Below are 20569 nucleotides of genomic sequence, written 5' to 3' on the forward strand. Positions count from 1 at the left end.
CGTGATTTGGAGGGGCGACCCTCCACGGATTTGCGCAACCCTCCCCTTCGAAAACGAAACGGTATCCGGCTTCCGTTACGATACGCGGCACAATGGAGACCCATTAAGGGAGACCAGAAACACGTTCCGTTTCGCTCGCTCCATTATCGGGGATTGTCTATCCCTGGCCGGATTCGCGCGTGCTTTTTTTAATCCTGTTTCCCTGCGCGAGGCGCGCAGACGCGAAACAGGAGGCGAGGTATGAATATGGCAACGCAGCTTTTTCTCTCCGTCTCTTTCTCTCTCTCTCGAAAGAATGGATCAGCCGATGGACGGACGGAGGATAAATTTGTCAACGCTTAACCGGCCACGCGAGCGAGATCGTGCAACGGTCTTTCGGACGTCAGTGCTCGATCTCGAGGCGAGGGAAGGTGTCGTTTTTTTGCTCTCTCTTTCGTGTGGACGAAATTTTTGGAAAACAATGTATTTTATTAATAGAAAGGAAAAATGGGAATAAATGTGTAAGGAAAATTAGCGTAATATGGGATAAGAAAAAGAATAAAAGTTGTAGCAGGCGGTTACGAAGCGGTTTTGGCGGGCAATAAATATATAATAAACTGGAGAGAATTGGGAATGAATTATTCTTGTTAAAGAAAGAAGTTATGGCTATTTAGCTATGGGATCCTCCTAACGAATCCTATAAATTATATCCAATTATGAAATATTATTATATATATATATCATGATGAATATCAACAGCTATCGATTAAAGAATCCACTATGTTAATTTTAATATAGTTTCGCAAATCAAATATGGCGGTGAAAAAAAGTTTAAGTTTAATTTACAAAAAGATAAAAAACTTATCGATAATTATATAACGGTTCAAATTAAAATAGGTGTTCTTCGCCTATATAAAAACCAAAATTACATTTCTATACATTTGAAAGTTAATTTTATCCAATCTTATATTATTCGAACCTAGTAATGAAATGAAAATAGATTCTTCTCCTCCTTCTTCTTTTTCCCCCGCTATGAATTTTTCACAGCTCGAGGTAACCTGTCGTCCTGTAATCGAATCGTCGTTCTTTATTCGCCCTTACGCACAGTTAATACAAACATACGATATAATACAGGGGGGCCAAGGAAGAACAAATACATTCACGGGGTTAATTAACGGGGGACAATGGAATTCGTTGGACACCCTTTTCACGATACTTGGAGGGGGGAGAGGTAACTCGGCCCTTTTCCTTTCTCCCCTCCCTCCTTCTTTATTTCAACTCGCGAAACAATTCTCGTCGAGGAACGTCCCCCCTCTCCTCGTTACAAGCGGATATCAAATATTTCAGTCTCGTTGAAACGGAACCGGTGAGGAATTAATGGCCTCGTGGGCGTATCGTTCTTATCGCGGCTTCTGCTTCTATTTATTATTCGTAAATACGATATAATAATTATTTGTATTTAAATTCGTAACAACGTATCATAGTTACTTTTCGATACTTGAAAATTAATTCGCTTAATATAGGAATGAATTTTAAATACAAAAAAAAAAAAAAAAAAGATATTCTTCTTTTTTCTAAAAAATTATTAAATAAACACACTATAAATTCTATCTTAATTAAATTAACAATCTCCCCCTCTCCTCACTGATTGAGATTGAAGTTTAATGGCATCCAACGAACAAACAATCCACAAACAATTTTGGCTTGGCTCTTCTTCGTCGAACCGTTGGAAATCGGTTGGAATTTTCGAAAAATTATTTCTCGTGGAAAAATTTTCTTCGATTTCGTTTCTTGCTGATTATCGTTGCCATTACGTATACGTATGCGAGATAAGTGAAGGTTGAAATTCATCGAGGATAATTTTTTTTTTTTTTTCTCGAATCGAAAACAATCGCTTTAAGGCGCGCGCATATTTTCGAAGCATCGAACGAAAATGGACGTTCGATTCGAGCAACGTTGATGGAACCGGAAGCGGGCGATAAAAGGAAATCCATGGACGTCGATGAGCGGCCACCATTTTTCGTAACTTTTTACACGGCTTTTTCCTCGATCCATTTCCCCTCTAATCGAGTGCTTCTTCTCGATTTTCGGTCTTCGAAGAGATATCGTGTCGATTCGATTCTGTTTTTCTGCAAAAGAAAAAAAAAAAAAAAAAAAAAAAGGAAATTAGCTTGGAATTTTCAGGTCGAAGTAACATTCACTTTGGAACGATTGCTTATGCATTATATTATTCTTTTGATATTTCCAGAGAATCGCTTGGAGTCAAAAAGATTAATAATCGTTCTTTCTTTCTTTCTCTTTGACGATTTCGAAAATTGTCAAGTGATTCTGTGGAAGAAAAAATGTTGGAGAGAAATTGACGACGCGCGTGATTTATAAAAATCGATGTTTTCGCGAATATGAAAAATAAAAAAAAAAAAAAAGCATCGCTCGCGTTTTTTGATTTATTTGTACACGAGGAACTGCTCCCATGGTCGATTACACCGTCGCGCCATCTATGACTGCGCGTAATTGTCTTTTAAAACGGACGCAGCGCGATGGAAAGGAATTCGACGATGAAAATCGACGGGGACGCGTTTCGAAACGGAACGAAATCTTTATTGACAATAACTTTGCCAAAAAATCGCGATTGAAAAGTTGGAAAGATTCGTCGAAAATTGAAATAAAAAGAAAAAAATCCACATTTCCTTTTTTTCTCCATTTTCCTAATATTTTCAGTTTGTCAACGGCGCCGAGAAAGAAGGAAAAAAAAAAAAATCGAAACAGAAATTTTTCTACGCAATGCAACACGAGCAAAATTAAAAAGAAAAGATCCTTTTATTATCTCGCTCGAATCCCCGAATCGTTCGCGAACGCGAGAGAAAAAAGAAAGAAAGAAGGAAAGAGAAGAAGCGAAAGAGAAGAGGGGTTAAACATTAAAATCCATCAAGGGTCCTGATACGTTTCGCATATGGTCCTATATTTCCGGTATACGGCGATAGAACGCGAAATGCATTTTTCCTATAGCCAGGAATTATCGGCTTTTCCACGCTTCAAAGGCCGCGCGAAGCAATGAATTCTTTTGCACCGTGGTGCAACGCGGTGAAATTAATTTAAATCTCGTTCACGCCATCCCTTCCTCCTCCCCCCCCCCCAATGACGAACCGTTGACACTCGCGTTCCAACGTGTTTCCTCCTTCCTCCTTAATCAGCCTTTATCATCCCTCGAATCCTTGTAACAAAGCGCAACAAAGCGAAATCTATTATTTCCCTCCTGTCTTTCAATTCCCAGTGTTTGTCCGTTTCATCGGCCGTCTGTGTCTCTCTCTTTCCCTCTCTTTCTTTCCAATCTCCGCAGAGAGACGCGGGGCACAATTTCGCCGTCGTCGATAGGAGTGAATTACTCCGGATAATTTAGTTTTCCTCCTTTGACGGTGGCTCGACGTGACTCTCCCCCCTCCTCGTTGTCCTCGCCAATCAAGATAACGCTTGAAATCTTCCCGATCGGTAATCGCTCGATCGGTAATCACGCGATCGAAGAAGAAGGAGGACGCCTCGATTAATTACTTCGATATAATCACGCTGTACGTGTAATATATATATATATATATAGTATTAATTTAAAATTTCCCTCGTTGAAATTTAATCGATACGATTTAATGGATTGGCGTTGTTTTATCGATCGGAGTGGACGATGGTGATTCTTCGCGAAACGAATGGCCAGCAGGGGGGAGGGGATGGCTCGATCGATGTTCGACAAGTGGAGACATCTTTAGATTACGAGTCGTCGTATTTCACGCATCGAGGCGTGTTTGACTGAGCTAGATTTATGGACGATAATCCTGGAGGTGTTAACGAGCCTGTTATCCTTCCTTCCACGTAGACAGACGGACAGACTTCGTAAAGCGAGCATGGTTATCTCTCTCTCTCTCTCTTTCTGTTTGTCTCTGAATTAAACATGATCCGATGAAATCTCGGATGAATTTTCACGGGGTTGAAAATCCGATCCGTCGATCGATATTCGAACTGAACTTAAGTAAGTAAATCTCTCGAGCGTTTCTCGAGCAACAAACAAATTTCGTTCGCTGTTTCTCTTATAAATGTATCGATCCTTTACGAAACGAATTTCCTGAATTTCTTTTCTTTTTTTTTTTTTTGACAATTGAGATACACACTGTCCAATCTCCATAATTTCTCGAAATATTGGAACATTCAAATTAATAATTCTTTTTTTAACTAGCGAAACTTTCTATTCCAGGTAAAATAAGAAAACGTCAAGGTATCTTCTATTATTCTTACGATCCGTGAAAATTTACGTGAATACGCGTTGGCGAGGAAAGTTTTCGTATTATCGCGAATTTAATCCCTTCTACGCACGACTACAATCGCTCTGCATAAAATACCAATGCTATGGGCGACTACAGTCGCTTTGAATAAAATGCCACTAATGGGCGACTAAAGTCGCTCTGCATAAAATACCAGTGCTATGAGCGACTACAGTCGCTTTGCATAAAATGTCAGTGCTATGGGCGACTACAGTCGTCTGTCAGTGAGATTACGGACGACTATAATCGCTCTACATAAAATACTGGGCGACTACAGTCGCTCTGCATAAGATGCCACTGAAATACTACGGGCGACTATAATCGTTCTGTATAGGATGCCAGCGCTATATAGGCGATTGCAGTCGCTCGCATAAGATGTCATTGAGATATTATAGGCGACTAGAGTCGCTCTGAATAAAATACCAGTGCTAGGACGACCACAGTCGCTCCGTATAAGATGTTACTGAGTTACTACGGGCGACTACAGGTCGCTCTGCATGAAATGCTGCGTATTGTACGATATGACGAGCGATCGGAATTATTGCGTATCTGGAAATGTAATATCAATATTTTTTTTTTTATCATAAATTTTTTTTTGAATAAACATCGAGACATAAACGCGGCTGCCGAGGATTTTTCTGGAGTGCACATTTTTGGTGCGGCGGCGACTCGTTGAGTAGAGAAGTCGCCTATAACCGGAGAGGTTAAACGGATCGATCGAATCGATCTCTCGAAACGTCCTCCCCTCCGCGCCTGCCATTTCCACCATGTCTAATTTGGAAATTGACGTCGTTCAACGCCTCTTTCGAGGACCTGTATCGATGGCGGAATATCTGTCCTTTCAACTCCCCCCCTTCCCAATTTTCCTTTTCTTTTTTCGATTATTCGATCGATCGATCCACGTTTGGGGACGCCATTTCGCTTTCCGCTTTCGGTTTCGGGATAATAATATCCCGAAATGAGTTTTTTTATTACTCGATCGAGTGGACGTTTTCTTTTTTGCAAAAAAAGCTTCCGAGGGAAAGAGGCATTTTCTTCTCCTCTTCTTCTTTGAATGGACAAGGACAAGTTTATTCTATTACGGATTATTGTCGCGTTTCTAAAATTGTAACAGGCAGATGGGAATTTTTGATGTTTCGTTTCGATTAAAATTCCTCCTCTTGTACAACATCCTTGTTTAGATAGAAATATTGTTTTTTCGACGAAAAATAATATATATATATTTCGACAATATTCGTTGAAAGGAAATATTCGTAACCTGCCCGACTACACGTAAGGTTATACTACTTGGCCGCGTCGACGAACGTGCGTCCAAAAACTGTCTCGAATTTATAAAATGGTGTATTTCCAAATATTCGAAAAACAATTCCTGTCCCATTGTTCGATTTCTCTCGCGATTTAAATACGATTAAATCGATCCTAAACGTATTATGAATAATAATAATAACAATAATAATAATAATGGCCATTTATATCATATCGATGGATTATTTAAGATTGTTAGCGATGTTAAATATTAAACGATATTATGATATTATATCGGCGATAACATTTACGCAATGCTCGCACGATTATTCTCAAATTTTTAATTAAAAAATTCTCGCGAGAGTTCTTCTCTTGGAAAAACGAGAAAAGAAAAAAGAAGGAAGAAGAAATGAAAGAAAAGGGATTCTTCTTAATTCCCGCGTGCGTGTGGAAATTTCAACGCGTTTGGATAGAAATTAGTTGAAGAGAAAGAGAAATTCGCGCACACACGTCGGTGGAAAGATGGAAGAGGAGAGATCGAACGACTTTTCGTTCGTATGTTTCGAAGAATTAACTCAATCAAATGACGAGCTATACTCGCATGAAGTTCAATTTCTAGCCGATAGATGGCTCTTAAATGTACTTTAAAACGAAGCAGACGCCATCATGCTCGAAATATATTTTTCCTTTGTATGTCACCAAAGAATAATTCTTCGCCTGATATAAAGCAGTGTAAAAAAAATGTGCTGTTTCGAAGTCTACCATACGCAACGTTCATACTAATTGATATATATATATATATATATATTTGCGAGTTCAATCTTTTTAGTTATTTATGGATGCAAAATTTTGGAATTTTATCTTTACTGGTTGATTTTTTAAAAACAATCATGTTCGCATTCCCACTGATAGAGTTTTATTATATTTAAATATAATGTCGTTGGGTTGATAAAAAATGTATAATTCATCGGATAAAATCTTTCTTATTATTCGCCAAAGTGAGCAGGAAGAAGAGTAATTGTAACGATTTATTTATTTAAAAAAAACTATATATTTATTCTTGCGGATAATGGAAGAACGTATCGCGAAAATGTATCGATATAAAAATTTGAACGTGAAAGTAAACGTTGCGGCTCGATGATGAAACATCGTAACAATTTAATTCCATATCTTCAAATGGAATATATATTCATTTCGATATTTCCATCCTTCTCCACGTTAACACTAGCAATATTTATTCGTCGTTCATTTTCACATACGAAATTTAACCAACATGCATAATTACAGGAGCAAAATGCGAAACGATTAATTCAAAAAATAAAATAAAATAAAATAAAATTACACGATATAAATATAATAATAAATTTTGCAAAACGACGTAAGAATTGATTTTTTGTTGCAACGAAACATTTCGCGAACAATTAAAATTATAATGATTCTCGCCAACTTTATATTTGTTTATTAATACAAAAGACTATATATATATATATATATACGATGAAACTTTACCACGAATTATTTCATATACACCGTGTATTAGGTTTTCGATAATAAATCTTTATTGAAACGTTCGTTTATATTATATATACACACGATATGGACATCGATTTGTTTAATAGGATTATATTAATAATAATCTTCGTAAAGACACGTATGATTAAATTATTTTATTATATGATAATTTCGGATAACGTATTGTATTTTGAAATCAGCGTGAAATCATTTTGCCAATGGTCAGATTCGGGGATATTGAAATGCGTTCGATTAATATCACGATAATTACTATATTAAATTCAAGGGATATATCACAACGGATATATTCCCCTTTCGTTCGCAGAGATGACATTTTTCCAAACCAAACAGAAAAAACGATACGATCGTTTTAAATGCTTTTTAACGTACGTAAGAGGAACACTTTTCAAACTTCTTATCTCCATTCTCCGCGATCTTGTATCGCGAACGAATAAAATCTGGATCGGAGCGTGAATCGAAGCGATACAACTTCCAGCTAATTATTTCAAATTTCGAAAAGAAAATTACTACCGGTGTTCAATTGTACGAAATATAATTAAGGAATTAAGCGATATGACTTTGACTTGATAATACGGCACGTCGATTCAAGTGAATTGAAAAAAAAAACCTCATCCAACTTCCCTCGTTCGAATTTAACGCAATGAGGTTGGAAAGAGCAGATTTGCAGATCGAATTTAAATTAAACGTTACGCGAAGGTGTGTGTGTGTGTGTGTGTGTGTGTGTGTGTGTGTGTGTGTGTGTGTGTGTGTGTGTGTGTGTGTGTGTGTGTGTGTGTGTGTGTGTGTGTGTGTGTGTGTGTGTGTGTGTGTGTGTGTGTGTGTGTGTGTGTGTGTGTGTGTAACAAGACTCCAAGAATATCCTTTACGAGAGGAGGATAATAAAATATTTTATTTCGAGGGAATTGCGAATTTTTTTTTTTTGCTTTATCTCAGATTTCTGACGCGGAAACGAAAAGGGGAAAACGAGGGGTGCAATTAACAAGATGTAAAGATAAATCGTGGACTTCATTTGACTCCTTTATTCCTCCCCCCTCTTCGTATTTAAAGATATTCAAAGATTTATTATTCGGTCCTTTCGAGGAGGGGGAGAGGGGAGTTTTTGTCCTTCCGCATTGTGATTTGTGGGCCATTACCACCGCCGATCCATCCTCGCCCCCTCCTCTGCCCCTTCTGTCTTTTTCACTGTCCGCGAAAGAACGGGACAGTTCGAGGAGAAGTCCTGATTCCCCGGCCGAGGCCCGGAGGCGCTTCCGGGTTATTCATTACGGAGTCATCGTCTAAAAATCACCCTTTCTTTCCACCCTTCTTCTCCACACCTTTCTTTTTCTATTCATCGACCGTTTGTTTAACAACAATTTGGAATATCATGATGGGTAAAGTTTTACTTTCAATTCGAAATTTTTATTAATTGGAAAAATCACCCTTATCCTTATTCCAAACCCATCCACTTCATTCTTTTCATCTGTTGTTTACTGTTTGTTTAACAACAATTTGGAATATCATGATGATTATTGAGTAAACTTTGAACTCGAAATTTTTATTAATTGGAAAAATCACCCTTACCCTTATTCCAAACCCATCTACTTCTTTCTTTTCATCAACTGTTTGTTTATAACAATTTGGAATATTAAAATGACGTTGTGTAAAGTTTAACTTTGAACTCGAAATTTTTATTAATTGGAAAAGTTATGTTGGTCTGAAATCACCCTCTCTTCTTCGATCTATTTCTTTTTCAACTGTTTGTTAATTTGGAATATTACGATATTAAGTGATATTGCGTAAAGTTTAACTTTGAATTCGAAATTTTTATTAATTATGAAAAATGTTACGTTAGTCGCCATCTGAAATCACCTTCTTTCTTTTTTTCAGCTGTTTGTAAAAATTTGGAATATTAAGTAATATATATAAGGTTTGACGTTGAATTCGAAATTTTCATGGAAAAATTATATCATTATGGATTAAAACGAATCTTTACTCGTTTTAATTTAAAAAAAAAAGATGAAGTATTATAAAAAATCTTTTAGCATGTATATGTTTTTAATATGTATACTTATACTGAAATTACCAAATAACATACCAATTTTTCATTCTAACATTCCCCAACATCGAAAAATTCAATATACTTTTTTTTCTCCCCTACTTTTATCCACAATGCCTTTTCTTTATTTTGCATCCATGTTTGAAAATCAAAAAAATCGACGATAAGAAAAAAAAAAAAAATTTCCAAGATCAGAAATCAAAGCTCTTTATTACTCCACAACATCTTTCTCCACTTTTCATATTCACAAAAAAAAAAAAAAAAAAAAAAAAAAAAGAAAAATCTATCAGGCTTTATCGTAAACTCGAGCGAAACGGATCGACAAGAAACGGAAGTCGATTCTCGATCGCAAAAAGAAAGAAAAAAAAAAAAAATCTCAACCCTTCGAATATTCCTTGCTTGCTTCGAAAGGAAGGAGGAGGAGTGGGAGGAGGTTGGCGAGTCAACGCTTAAACGGCGTCGAACGGGGAGAGGCACAAAAGTTCTCGTCTCCCGGGAGGGCATTCTTATTTGAATTTCCAACGCCGCTGTTACGGATCATTTGCCATTTCACCGGCGGAAATTCCCCCCTCCCTTGTTCGAGGCTCGACCAAACCTTTGAGAATCGAAACCCCCCCCCCCCCCCGCCCCTCGTGTAATCCCGCCGAGATTGTAGTTAAATTTCATTTGTTTCGCCGTTGATACCCGCCGAGTCGAGCTTATTAAAACAAGGAAAGAAAGAAAGAAAGAAAGAAAGGAAGAGAATTGTTTTTTCGACCCAACTTCGAACAGAATTATATATACGCAAAAAGATAGGAGAGAGAATTTTCGTTGCGCCAGTTTTCTCCCTTTTCGCTTCTCAAGATTTTCCTTTAAGTTAAAGATTAAACTCTTTAAGACTTTATATATCCTTCTTTTCTATCCATTTTTATCTATAGGCAACAAGGGGAGAGACAAGTGAAAAATTTTCAAGATCGAGAATCAAATACTTATTTGATATTATTCTATTACGATGAAACGTGCAAATTGGTAAACGTATCCGTCCAATCGTTCTTTTTTTATTGTTATTATTTCTGAATTATATGACGGGATTGTTTCTCGTAGGAGGAGGGATAATACGGATTCGTTTCTTCTTTCTTCGATTTTCTTCTATCGGAGAAAATTCTTCCCTTTTCTTTTTTTAGAGAGAATGGTAAAAAGATTTGTCGTCGTATCGCGGACGAAAGGAATATCGGTTTCTCTGGTCTTTTTGGTTTCGATGATGAAAGTACGTCGAACTGTCGTGTATTTACGAAGTAGCGTAAATACAAATACAAGTTTCCTCTCCGTAAACGGATATTATTCTCGTTCGACTTTGCACTTTGTTCGATATAAATGGTGTAATACAAACGATATTATATTCCTGTGAAATTTTTAACACACAGGTATCGACGATTTCATCACGTTTTAAAGTTATTCGATATTTATATGCGAATACGTTGTAAAAATATCGATACGACACGATTATTTTCTTTCCAATTGTGTAAAGCGATGGAAATCGTTCAACGCGAACGTATTAAAATATTGCGTTAATATAATTGAATTTTTGCGATGTATTTCTTTAATAAAAAAAAAAAAAAAACATGCAAGTTATGGAAAAATTAAGCAAGTTTTAAATGTTCATTGCAACGTAAATATACGCGTGCATCCTGTAAAAGTTAATCAAGAAAATTGCCTAAATGCTTGATCCTCGTTTAAATTGGTTGGAGCTCGATACCAAGCTCTCGATTAATCGGCGAAATTTTCCAAGGAATTCCAAGCAACCAAGCGTTGATAAGAATATTCCCTCCTCGCCTCTGGTACACCTCTTCATCTTAATTACCTAATTTGATTTCACTCTGCAAACTCGTCGAATACCAGAGAATACCTTCGATTTCCGTTTCGTCCATTTTATCAACGTAATAATCGTTTAATTTGTTTTTCCTTTTTTTTTCCTTTTTTTTTTAATCAGTTCTTTCGTCGAACGAAATGAATTTATGAAATTTTTTTCTTCGTGTTTCTGCGTATATTACGAAAATAATTTTCGTTGTAAATAAAATACTCGACGAAAAATATTGTTAACGAAGATTTTCTAAAATGGTACAGGTTAGGAAATTGAGTTTTTTGTTTGAACTCTCTCTCTCTCTCTCTTTGCTTGATTAAATCTCTCTTGTACACCGTTTTTAAGGAAAAAGTTCTTTATTTTTCTTCTTCTTCTTCTTCTTCTTCTTCTTCTTTTTCAGTTGGATTTTCGTTTCCCCGGAATTTTTTTACCGGTTAAGATGGAGCCACCATATTGGCACTTACTTATTGTACAAAAAGATTAATACGATAGGAAGAAAACAAAGTTTTCGTGGAAATTGTGTGAAATTATAATACAACCAGCAGAATAAATAAATAAATAATAATTACGAATAAATGTTATTCAAGAATTTTAAAAAAGAGATGAAATTGTAAAAACAAATTTATATTCTCCACAATGAAAAAAAAAAGGAAATCCCTTTTTCGTTTGTATCCGACAACGACAAAGGTGAAACGTTTCTTGCAGACAGACGAAACGAAAACAAAAAAAAAATTGAAGAGAAAACAGAAGCCAGGGATCGGTAGAAAATCACGAGTATCGAGTATCCAAACAGAGGATATATTTGTTAACATAATATCCTAAGCCCCTTATTACTCGGCTGCCTGTCCTTGAATATCGCGCATGCGTAATCGAACGCGCACGAAACGTGTCCGACACCGCGCATCAACGTCGATTGTTTGCACGATGAAATTAGAAGGCGCTGCGTCCCCGACGATCGCGTCAATGTCCAATTTTCCGAAAATACAAGCGATCAGACGACGGGTAGAGGAGGTGGGCAGGCACTCGATGCACAACTCAATTCCGTGATAGGAAGTCGGACGTTAATAATAGCGCTCGTTAATATTCGATCGGGGGTAACGCCGGTTACACGCTTCCCTCGTCTATCGCTAATCGTGAGCCCATTATCTCGCCAGCCCGGAGCCTCCTTCTACCACGTTCCTGCGTTAGTTTGGGCTGGCCTTTGGACTGGCGCGAAGAGGCTGTTTACCCACGTCCTGTTTGCAGTCCAGTATCCGATATTCTTGATAATGCTTGAATAATTGTTCGAATATTTCTCTCTCTCTCTCTCTCTCTCTCTCTCTCTCTCTCTCTCTCTCTCTCTCTCTCTCTCGCTTCTTATGCTTATTAAATTGTATTTAAACAGCGTTCAGAACAGAAATATCGAGTAGGTTTTTAAATTATAAAGAGATTCGTGCGAATGTTGTAATTAAGTGAGAGTTCAAATTTGTCACCTCATTTTACGATTTGTCGTATTTCTGACGACAATCAAATATTTGGTAATGGTTTCTTAGAAAATATATTTTGTATGTTTTAAAACATATTTAAAGGGATTAATGACACAAAAATAAAAATTAGTTATCCAACATTGACAATACGTTTGATTTTAAACATTTTCCTTCAAGTTCCAAAATTCTTTTCCTCGAACAGATTTTCGGTTCAGAGATTTGCGCAAAACGAAAGTGTGCTTTCGTTCTTGGGGATATTTGATCGCGTTTCTTTTTCTTTCCGTCTTTTTCTCCACTTAATTTTCTCGACTAATTATCTCTGCTGCGCGATATTATTACGCTGAGCTTTAATAAAAAAAAAAAAAGAAAACTATTTCATAATAGTTCAAGAGGATTTTTTCTCTTTCATTTACCAAATTACAATAACAGACTCTTTAAACGTTGGATTTTATTCCAATAAAAAAATCATAATGTTATGATATAATGTTTTAATTACTCCTCTAATTTATCAAGTCTTCGTTTATGGAAAAAAATTATTAACAAGTTTGGTACTGACATTTTCTTTTTTTATTATTATTATTATTAGAAAAAACATCGAACGATTAATTAAACGATTTTTCATTCGAAAAAAAAAAAATATTAAACTCGTTCATCGTTGCACCTGTTACAATTTATACTCGTTTAATACTTCACACGTTCACATCTCTTCTCTGTGATTAATGCGATAGCCTCGTTTCGTACCCGTCTTTATACGCCAAGTTATTAATATTTTCCCCTGGAATCCTTGGTTACTGCCTCGATTCAGAAATTCGTGAAACCGCATTTGTTCCAGTTTAACATTCGTAGAGGACGAGACACGAGGTCGCTGTCAGCCGCACGATTCCATTTAAATCTCGTCTCAGAGAATTCGCGTATGGCCACGTCTCATCGTTTCCCCATATTTCGACCTTTTGTTACATTTATTAAGCTTGCGATCGAGTCTGTTGAGATAAGTCTCTTTCAAACATTTTGCCAACTATTTTTTACGAAATAATTCAATTCGATTAATACATCGAGTGGTACAACTAAAATTCTATGAAATGAAAATCTATTTTAACGAACGAGGTAATAAATAATCGATAAGTCTCTTGAAAATTGTTGGAAAAATATTATCACGATTCCACGTTTAAGTTGCTATCAGTTTTCTTTCACACACTAAAAAATATATATTGCAATCACTGTCCTGTCAACAATTTCTTTTTTTCAGTTACGAACTCTTTTCCCTTTCTTCATCGTCTTCCAATAAAACTTTTTATCGTTTCTTTTTTTGTTTCTCGACATACACGCCGCGAATGAAAAATTCATCTATCCGTTCGATATCCCGCATACTCTTGATAGTTCGAAGTTCCACGCGATGATTCCGTCATTAAACTTGTGTGTATAACTTTCTTGCATCGAAGTTATATCTTACGATATATCTCGTCCGTCTCGTAACATTAATTACCTGTCCGTCCGAGCCACGATGGTGTGGGTACCGTGAATTACAGCGAAAGAATAACGGCCGAATCCAGAGACATCTGGCGCGAGAACAACAATGGCCTTGACGGATAGCATCGCGTTCAAACGGAATTAAGAATCTTACGGGAGAGTGAGCTCCGTGTCTTCTTTTCCTTTTTTTCGAACGATCGAAGAAACTTGTTGTTGTAAAAATCTCACCTCTTCGATTTATAAAGGATACGCGATAAATTGCTCGATACCAAAAGAAAAAAAAAAAAAAAAAAGACAATTAAAACTTGCCGCGATTGAAATAACGATACTTCAACGTGCGAGCGTGTTTAACACAGTTTTGGCAAGTCGTTTCAAGCGGCGAGCAACTTTTCGACGAGCAAGTTCATCGTTCCAAAAACTAAAAGCCGCTCCCCTCCCTCCTCGGTTCCACTCTACGTCGAGAAGACGGAAGAGAAAGAAAGCCAACGAAGTGGAAGAGGAAGGACGTACATATGCATGGTACGCGCCACGTTGGTTGCACACTACCGGTGAAAACGGTCCTAATATTCGAACAATGGGATCAAGAAATCTTTCTTGTTTTCACGGGGATCATCATTGTCTCGCGTCAGGGATTCGAATGCGCGTAGCCACGTGTCACTAATCCACGAAGAATGAAGGTTAACACGCTTCCACTCCCGAAGGGCACACGTACGGGGCTGACAAGGGGGTGAGAAGGGTTTTCTTCTCTTACGTACCACCCTTTCCAGCGGGGAGGGCGGTGGTCGAGAACGAACGATTTTCCTGGCCGCTGAAAGATTCTGAAAGATTCTCGCGCGCGAAGCCCGACTTCCCTCCCATTGTCGGGGATACCTCGAAAAATCATGGGTATAACAAAAGCCTTACCCACCTTACCTGGTCTCTGTTCGAATGAGGAGGCGGCATGGTTGAAAAAATTCTGGCAAACAGCGGGGCGCATTGTTCGCGGTGAATTTCGTAAACAATCCGCGAATGAAAAATTCCGCTTCTACGATTTGAAATTTGACGAGACGAATTTCGTTTTATGGAAATTGTTACGGCTCTCGTCGTGATAATATCGGTTTCGATGAGAATATTGTAACGTACTTTCAGGATTCTTTTTCGAATTCTTTTTTTCTATATCTCATCCCGGAACTTGATACAATGCCATGCAAAATTTAGTAGTTGAAATTACGAATAAAATTGCTTCTATAAGTTATTTCAATAATTTATTGTTCGAGGTGTAATAATAATTGCAAATAATTATAATGTCAAACGGACGAGATTATATGAGATACGTATATGTTATTTAAATATTTTAATAAGTTATTAATTTATAAGTAACTTTTACTTTTTTATTGTCCAATTCAATTGCAATGTTTGATTGCAATGATCGAACATCGCGTTTCGACGTATCTATCCGTACTCGCCAACTCTCGTCGAGTCTACTGCGATCATACGGAGTCGATCTTCGCCGATCTTAGCCGATGTTGGCCGATCATGGTGCTCGGCCTTTTTCGCCTATTTTCGCTAACTTTCGCCGAATAGTCGGTTGAAGATCCGCTTCACATTTAAATTAGTACCTGTTCGTACGTTGATATTCTTTTCTTTCGATTTCGATGACAATAAAGATCTATAGAGACAAGTGTGAAAAATTTTCAAAACATTTTAACTCAAAGTTAAATCTGAAGTAAGAAAATTGAATCGAGCCTTTCTATTTCAAATACGTTTTTTTTTTTGTACGTAGTTAATCTGTCACGAGGCATAGCTTTCGCGAGGAATTTACGATGTCCGGATTGCGAGGGTAACAAGATGAACCCTCATAAAAATAAATTCTGCCGTTAAGTAAGGTTCTCTCGGCCGGGATACATGCTCGTAGATCGTCTCGAATTTCCTTTTCCCTAACAGTGAACCGGTTAAGCTGTATCGATCTTCTCGGTCGGATATTAAACGCCATGGTAAATAAAATTGAATTCAACCGACCGAAGTTACGCGGAGACATTCCTCTCATTCCGGGAGCGAAATTCTTCGAATTACCTTTTAAGGAAATTTTACACGTTCCGCCATTAATCGAGATTTTCGAATACTCCTTCCTACTAAAATCTCGTTTAAATGTCGTGAAATAACTCGGCGAGTATCAATTATAATATCAATTTTTTTCGAGGCAACAATTTTACAAATGATATATTTTCTCCACGATATTTCATTGCAGATATTTCAATAACTGTTAAAAAGTTAAACGCTTCGAAATTACATACCATCTACTTATCTTCAGTTCGCTTCGATTACAATCATTCACACAAATAAAACATATGTTCAAATATTATCGAAGTTTTGAATTATGATGCTCCTATCCTAAAATATCTCCAAAACAATACGAGATAAGAAATTAAAAATCCGCAAAAGAAGAAAAAACGAGATCTAATCATCGTCACCTACATATCTCTCTCTCTCTTTCTCTCATATTCCATATTGCTATCTATTCCTCTTCATCTTCCCTTCCTTTCAGACGTCACCGGCTAATTATCGGGTTGATCGAGCGGCGCCAACCTCGCGTCTGCCATTCAGTCTCATTCACCGTCGCGACGACGGCACACCCGTGTTATACGGTATCTGTCCCATCCGACACGAGGCATCACGTATCAATGGACCGATAGAGAGGGAGAAAGAGAGAGAGAGAAATTCTGGTATAATTAAAATCTTTAATTATCGATGCAAACCTATCTCGATTCAATCTCGATGGCGGAGGAGGGGGGAAAAAACATGGAGAAATTTCTGACGAATGAAAATTGCTCGAACTCGAAAAACGAGAGAAAATAGGGAAGAGAAGGAGAGGAGAGGAGAGGAGAGGAGAGAAATTAGCGTAAATTACCGGGAATCATTGTGTAATGGAATTTGTTTCGGTGGTGCAGCCACCACGAATAGGCGCAAAGACCTGACAGAGTTCGATCGTTCCGGTTCACCGGTTGCTCATCAGCCACTTTTTACGCGTGCGTTTGCAATTCCATCGACTGGGAAAACGAGTGACGCGAGAGAGAGGGAAAGAGAGAAGGAAAAATTGGAAACCGCGCGCGTGTGGTTCGTTTAACGCGCAAACGAGAGAGAGTCATATCGGTGGAAAACAAGCTCTTCCCGGTCGACGACTCTGGCACGTGATAACTATCGATGCCGGTTCCCAGTCTATTGTAACCTCAAACGCGAAGGGTGAGACCCGCAAATTCATACATAACTTTCCTCCTCCATGCAGGACGTATTTCGAATACGCCCGTTTCCTGGCAGCACCGTTTCGCGGCCGATCAAAATATCGCGTTCGTTAAGTAACGCTTCCAAGAGACGTTTATCCCTCGATAATTATTCGATACAATATTACAATATTGTTTAATAATTTTAGGACAAGAGATTTTGTACAGAAATTGAATATAAAGATTCATAAATACTTAAATTAATTGTTAAATGTGCAAATAAGTTCTTTCCCCACCTTTTTTTTTTCTAAATTCAAGATTTTATAAACCAGGTACAAGATTAGCCAAAATACACATTCTCTAACTCACCGTCATCGAACTTTCTCGATGCGCCTGAACGATCGTCGTCTTCCAAATTAAAATTTCCGGCTTTAAATCTTCGCTACCACTTTTCCCACTTTTCCGTAAGATACACCGTTCTCTTCTAGTGACGCACGAACCATTTCGTTAGCTGATTTCACAAGTTAAATCGTAAAAAGTAAGCGATGACGCGAATGATATTTCTCGCACGCCATATTGCTAAAAATCGTTGCACAAGACTGGAAACTTTTAGAACGCTCGTCGCGACTCTTCTTAAAAACGAAAGGACGCTCTTTCAGATGGCGCCACGAATCGACTTGAATCGGTCGAAAGTTACGATTATTACATCGTAGAAAAGAAGGGGAAGGAAATTTCAATACTTTATCTTTTGATCACCCAATTTTATATCACCGTCTATCTTGATTTTTTGATCACCCAAAAGTATATACTTTAATTCTACTTATCAAGCAGTTATCTAATCATGTAACGTCATCACTATTCGAGTTAAAATTGTAATAATAAAATTTTCACCGTACATCTATTACCTTGTCGTCTCTCTCGAACAGCAGCTCTTGGAACTGGTTTCCATTTCGCTCCCTTTGTGCGTTTAAATCGACACACGCGTAAATTGCTCGCAACTATTAACACTTTTGCGGTTGCCCGCGGGGGCCTTGTTACGCCGTTATACAATTAAGCCAGTTAACGGATGGAAACTAATAGCCAGAATCCTAGTCCACGCTCGTGGTAGGGGAACCGGTGAAATAATAATCGGAATGGATGGAAGCCGCAGCTCCACTTGTCTCGACGTTGTGTACACAACGACTACCTTTGTTTTTGTGCCGGCTCGACGCGATGAATTGGTTCGGTCGAGGTTATGATTTACCACGTGCCGCGTCTCGCGCGACCTCTCGGCCATTATCGGTAAAGCAGGGAGCTAGGAATCGAGAAACAGGGAAATAAGCGTGTTTCGAACGAGATGGGACGTTTTAACAAATTACAACGAGGGATGGATGATTCGTAGGTGGCCTCTTATTTTTCCCGCGATATCTTGTTTATTCGTGAGAGCAGAGGATCGAAATATCGAAGATTAAGTTAGGTTAGGTTATTCGTTTTATTCGTTTCAAGAGCAAATCTTATACACCCAATAACCTGCTCTCACATTCACTGTCTATTATCATTCTTATTTTTCACCTTCTCTTATTACGTGTCTACTTTCTTAATGGACGGATATAATTTCGTTACTCAATAACGAAAAATCAAATTCATCTTCGCTTAAAATAGTTTCATTATTCCATCCTTACGAAACTGAAAAACTTCGAAAATAGTATTTCTATTCTCACGACTGTCAAACTTGGATCCATGGTCTAATTTGAGATAAAGAAAATTTAGCCATTTGGTATATTATCTTTACACTTTATAAGATCATATTAAGAATCTATTAGTGGAACGACTTATATAAAAAAAATTATATGTATATTAAAACGAGAAAAGGATTCGCTCATCCTGGATCGGTTCGCTTCCTGTGCAACGTTGGCCAGAAAAAGTTGTTTCATCCACAGACGCACGCCAACCGCCTTTCGTACGGAGCTGTAAATTTTTTTCCAAGGGATGCCACGCTTCCTGTCTGCAGCCAGTTGGCCTTCGAACGGGATCGCATTATCGTAATACACAAGTAACGACCGCTTAAAAACGGGAGCTTACCGCATCATCCTCATTGTTCGGTTCCCTGGCAGGGGGAATCCTAGAGCGTAGATTCTCCTTCCTTCTCTTCTCTCTCATTTTTCTCCCTTCCTCCTTATGAAATTTTTATCTGCTTCCCGTAACTTTGATACTCCCTTCTCCTGTAATCAGCCCCGATTTATTATTTTTATCGTCGCTCCTGCAATTTAATCTTTTTGATATTTTTTTTTCTTTTTTTCGTTTTATGTGTTGGAATTTTGTTTCGATATGTCTTTCGAGTTATTTTTCGAAGTTCGACGAGTTTGATCGTTGTAAAGAAGACGCGATTGTTCGATGTAAAAAAAATAGAAAGTAATAATCGAAATTCTTAAATTAATGTTGAGACATTTGAACGGATGGTGCACGAGTGACAATGCTGCTTCTGAACCTTAAAACTCTTTCGAAATCAGAATTTTGTAACTTTCTTTGAACTTTTTAAATCTAAGAATTTTTCGAAATTCTGGAACCGTGTAAATTAGCACGTGCATTTTCCTCTCGATCGTATTAGAATAGAACTTTGTAACGAATTTTAATTGTATCGAGAAACTGGCTCGAGAAAAATCAGAAGAAATACTTTCGTTTTCAAAAAAAAAAAAAAAATTCACACAAAAGAAGAGAGGATTTAATAAACTCGTGCAAAAGCACATAATCGAGAAAGTGACACTACACTCTCTACACGTGGCCATCGTCTTTGCAAACTTTACCCCCTCCGCCTCAACAATTTTCAATTTTCACCGAGATTCAAACGATCCTTCAAATTTACCTATATCGCCGCATCGTTCGTTCCGCATTTCCCGTTTCAGCGATATCGTAGAACAGCCGACGAGGCCGTGTTATTCCAAGTTTGGCCCGTAAGTTAAACCCGTACTTTCCCGCATCCCACCGTGCAAACATTCGACCTACCACCGTTACACCTTGCCTCCTCGCCGTCGATGAGAAGTAAAAAATCCTTGGCGAGTTAAAAATCGAGACCGAGAGGGAATCTTGTCTCTCTTTCTCTTTCCTTTTAAACTTTTTTATTCTTTCTCACACACCTTGCAAATTTTTCCAACTATGGAACGAGATTAGATCTTGGTAATCTTGCCGTGGCTCAAGTTTCAGTCACGTTCGTTCAATCGCTTTTTGAACGAATTGTATCGATTGAGACGTTGATTCTCTCGAAATTTATATTTTCGATATTTTTGATTATTCGAGGATAATAAGACTGATCGATGTGATATTTCGTAAGAGAGTTAAAAAAAAATATCGCTTGAAGTATCCGTTTTTGATCGATGGTGATCCTTCTAGTTCTTTATTTTCGTTTGGACGAAGAAAATATTAGAAAAAAGGGGAAAAGTTGAAAAAGCTTTATTCGATTGGAGGAAGTGAGTTTAACACGTTGCGCACATTGTTTGCAGAATCGTTGAAAGAACGGTAAAAAA

At 37.7% G+C, this 20569-nt stretch overlaps 2 long non-coding RNA genes across 2 annotated transcripts in view; both read right to left on the reverse strand.

The window, feature by feature from the left end:
* Positions 1-606: 606 nt before the first annotated feature.
* Positions 607-17671, reverse strand: LOC147656823 (uncharacterized). Its single transcript, XR_015293696.1, has 2 exons — positions 17439-17671; positions 607-2108 (listed from the first exon to the last, which is right to left on the reverse strand). It is a non-coding gene; the product is annotated as an uncharacterized LOC147656823 (long non-coding RNA).
* A 1150-nt stretch (positions 17672-18821) lies between these two features.
* Positions 18822-20569, reverse strand: part of LOC147656824 (uncharacterized) — a 31878-nt gene continuing 30130 nt past the window's right edge. Inside the window, exons 2-3 of the long non-coding RNA XR_015293700.1 lie at positions 19131-19270; positions 18822-19068 (exon numbers count right to left, since the gene is read on the reverse strand). This is a non-coding gene — a long non-coding RNA (uncharacterized LOC147656824). The remainder of the gene's footprint in view (positions 19069-19130; positions 19271-20569) is intronic.

This window comes from Apis florea, unplaced genomic scaffold (genome assembly GCF_048593485.1).
Source record: "Apis florea isolate Af1SG1 unplaced genomic scaffold, ASM4859348v1 contig_3496_pilon, whole genome shotgun sequence".
NCBI lineage: Eukaryota > Metazoa > Arthropoda > Insecta > Hymenoptera > Apidae > Apis > Apis florea.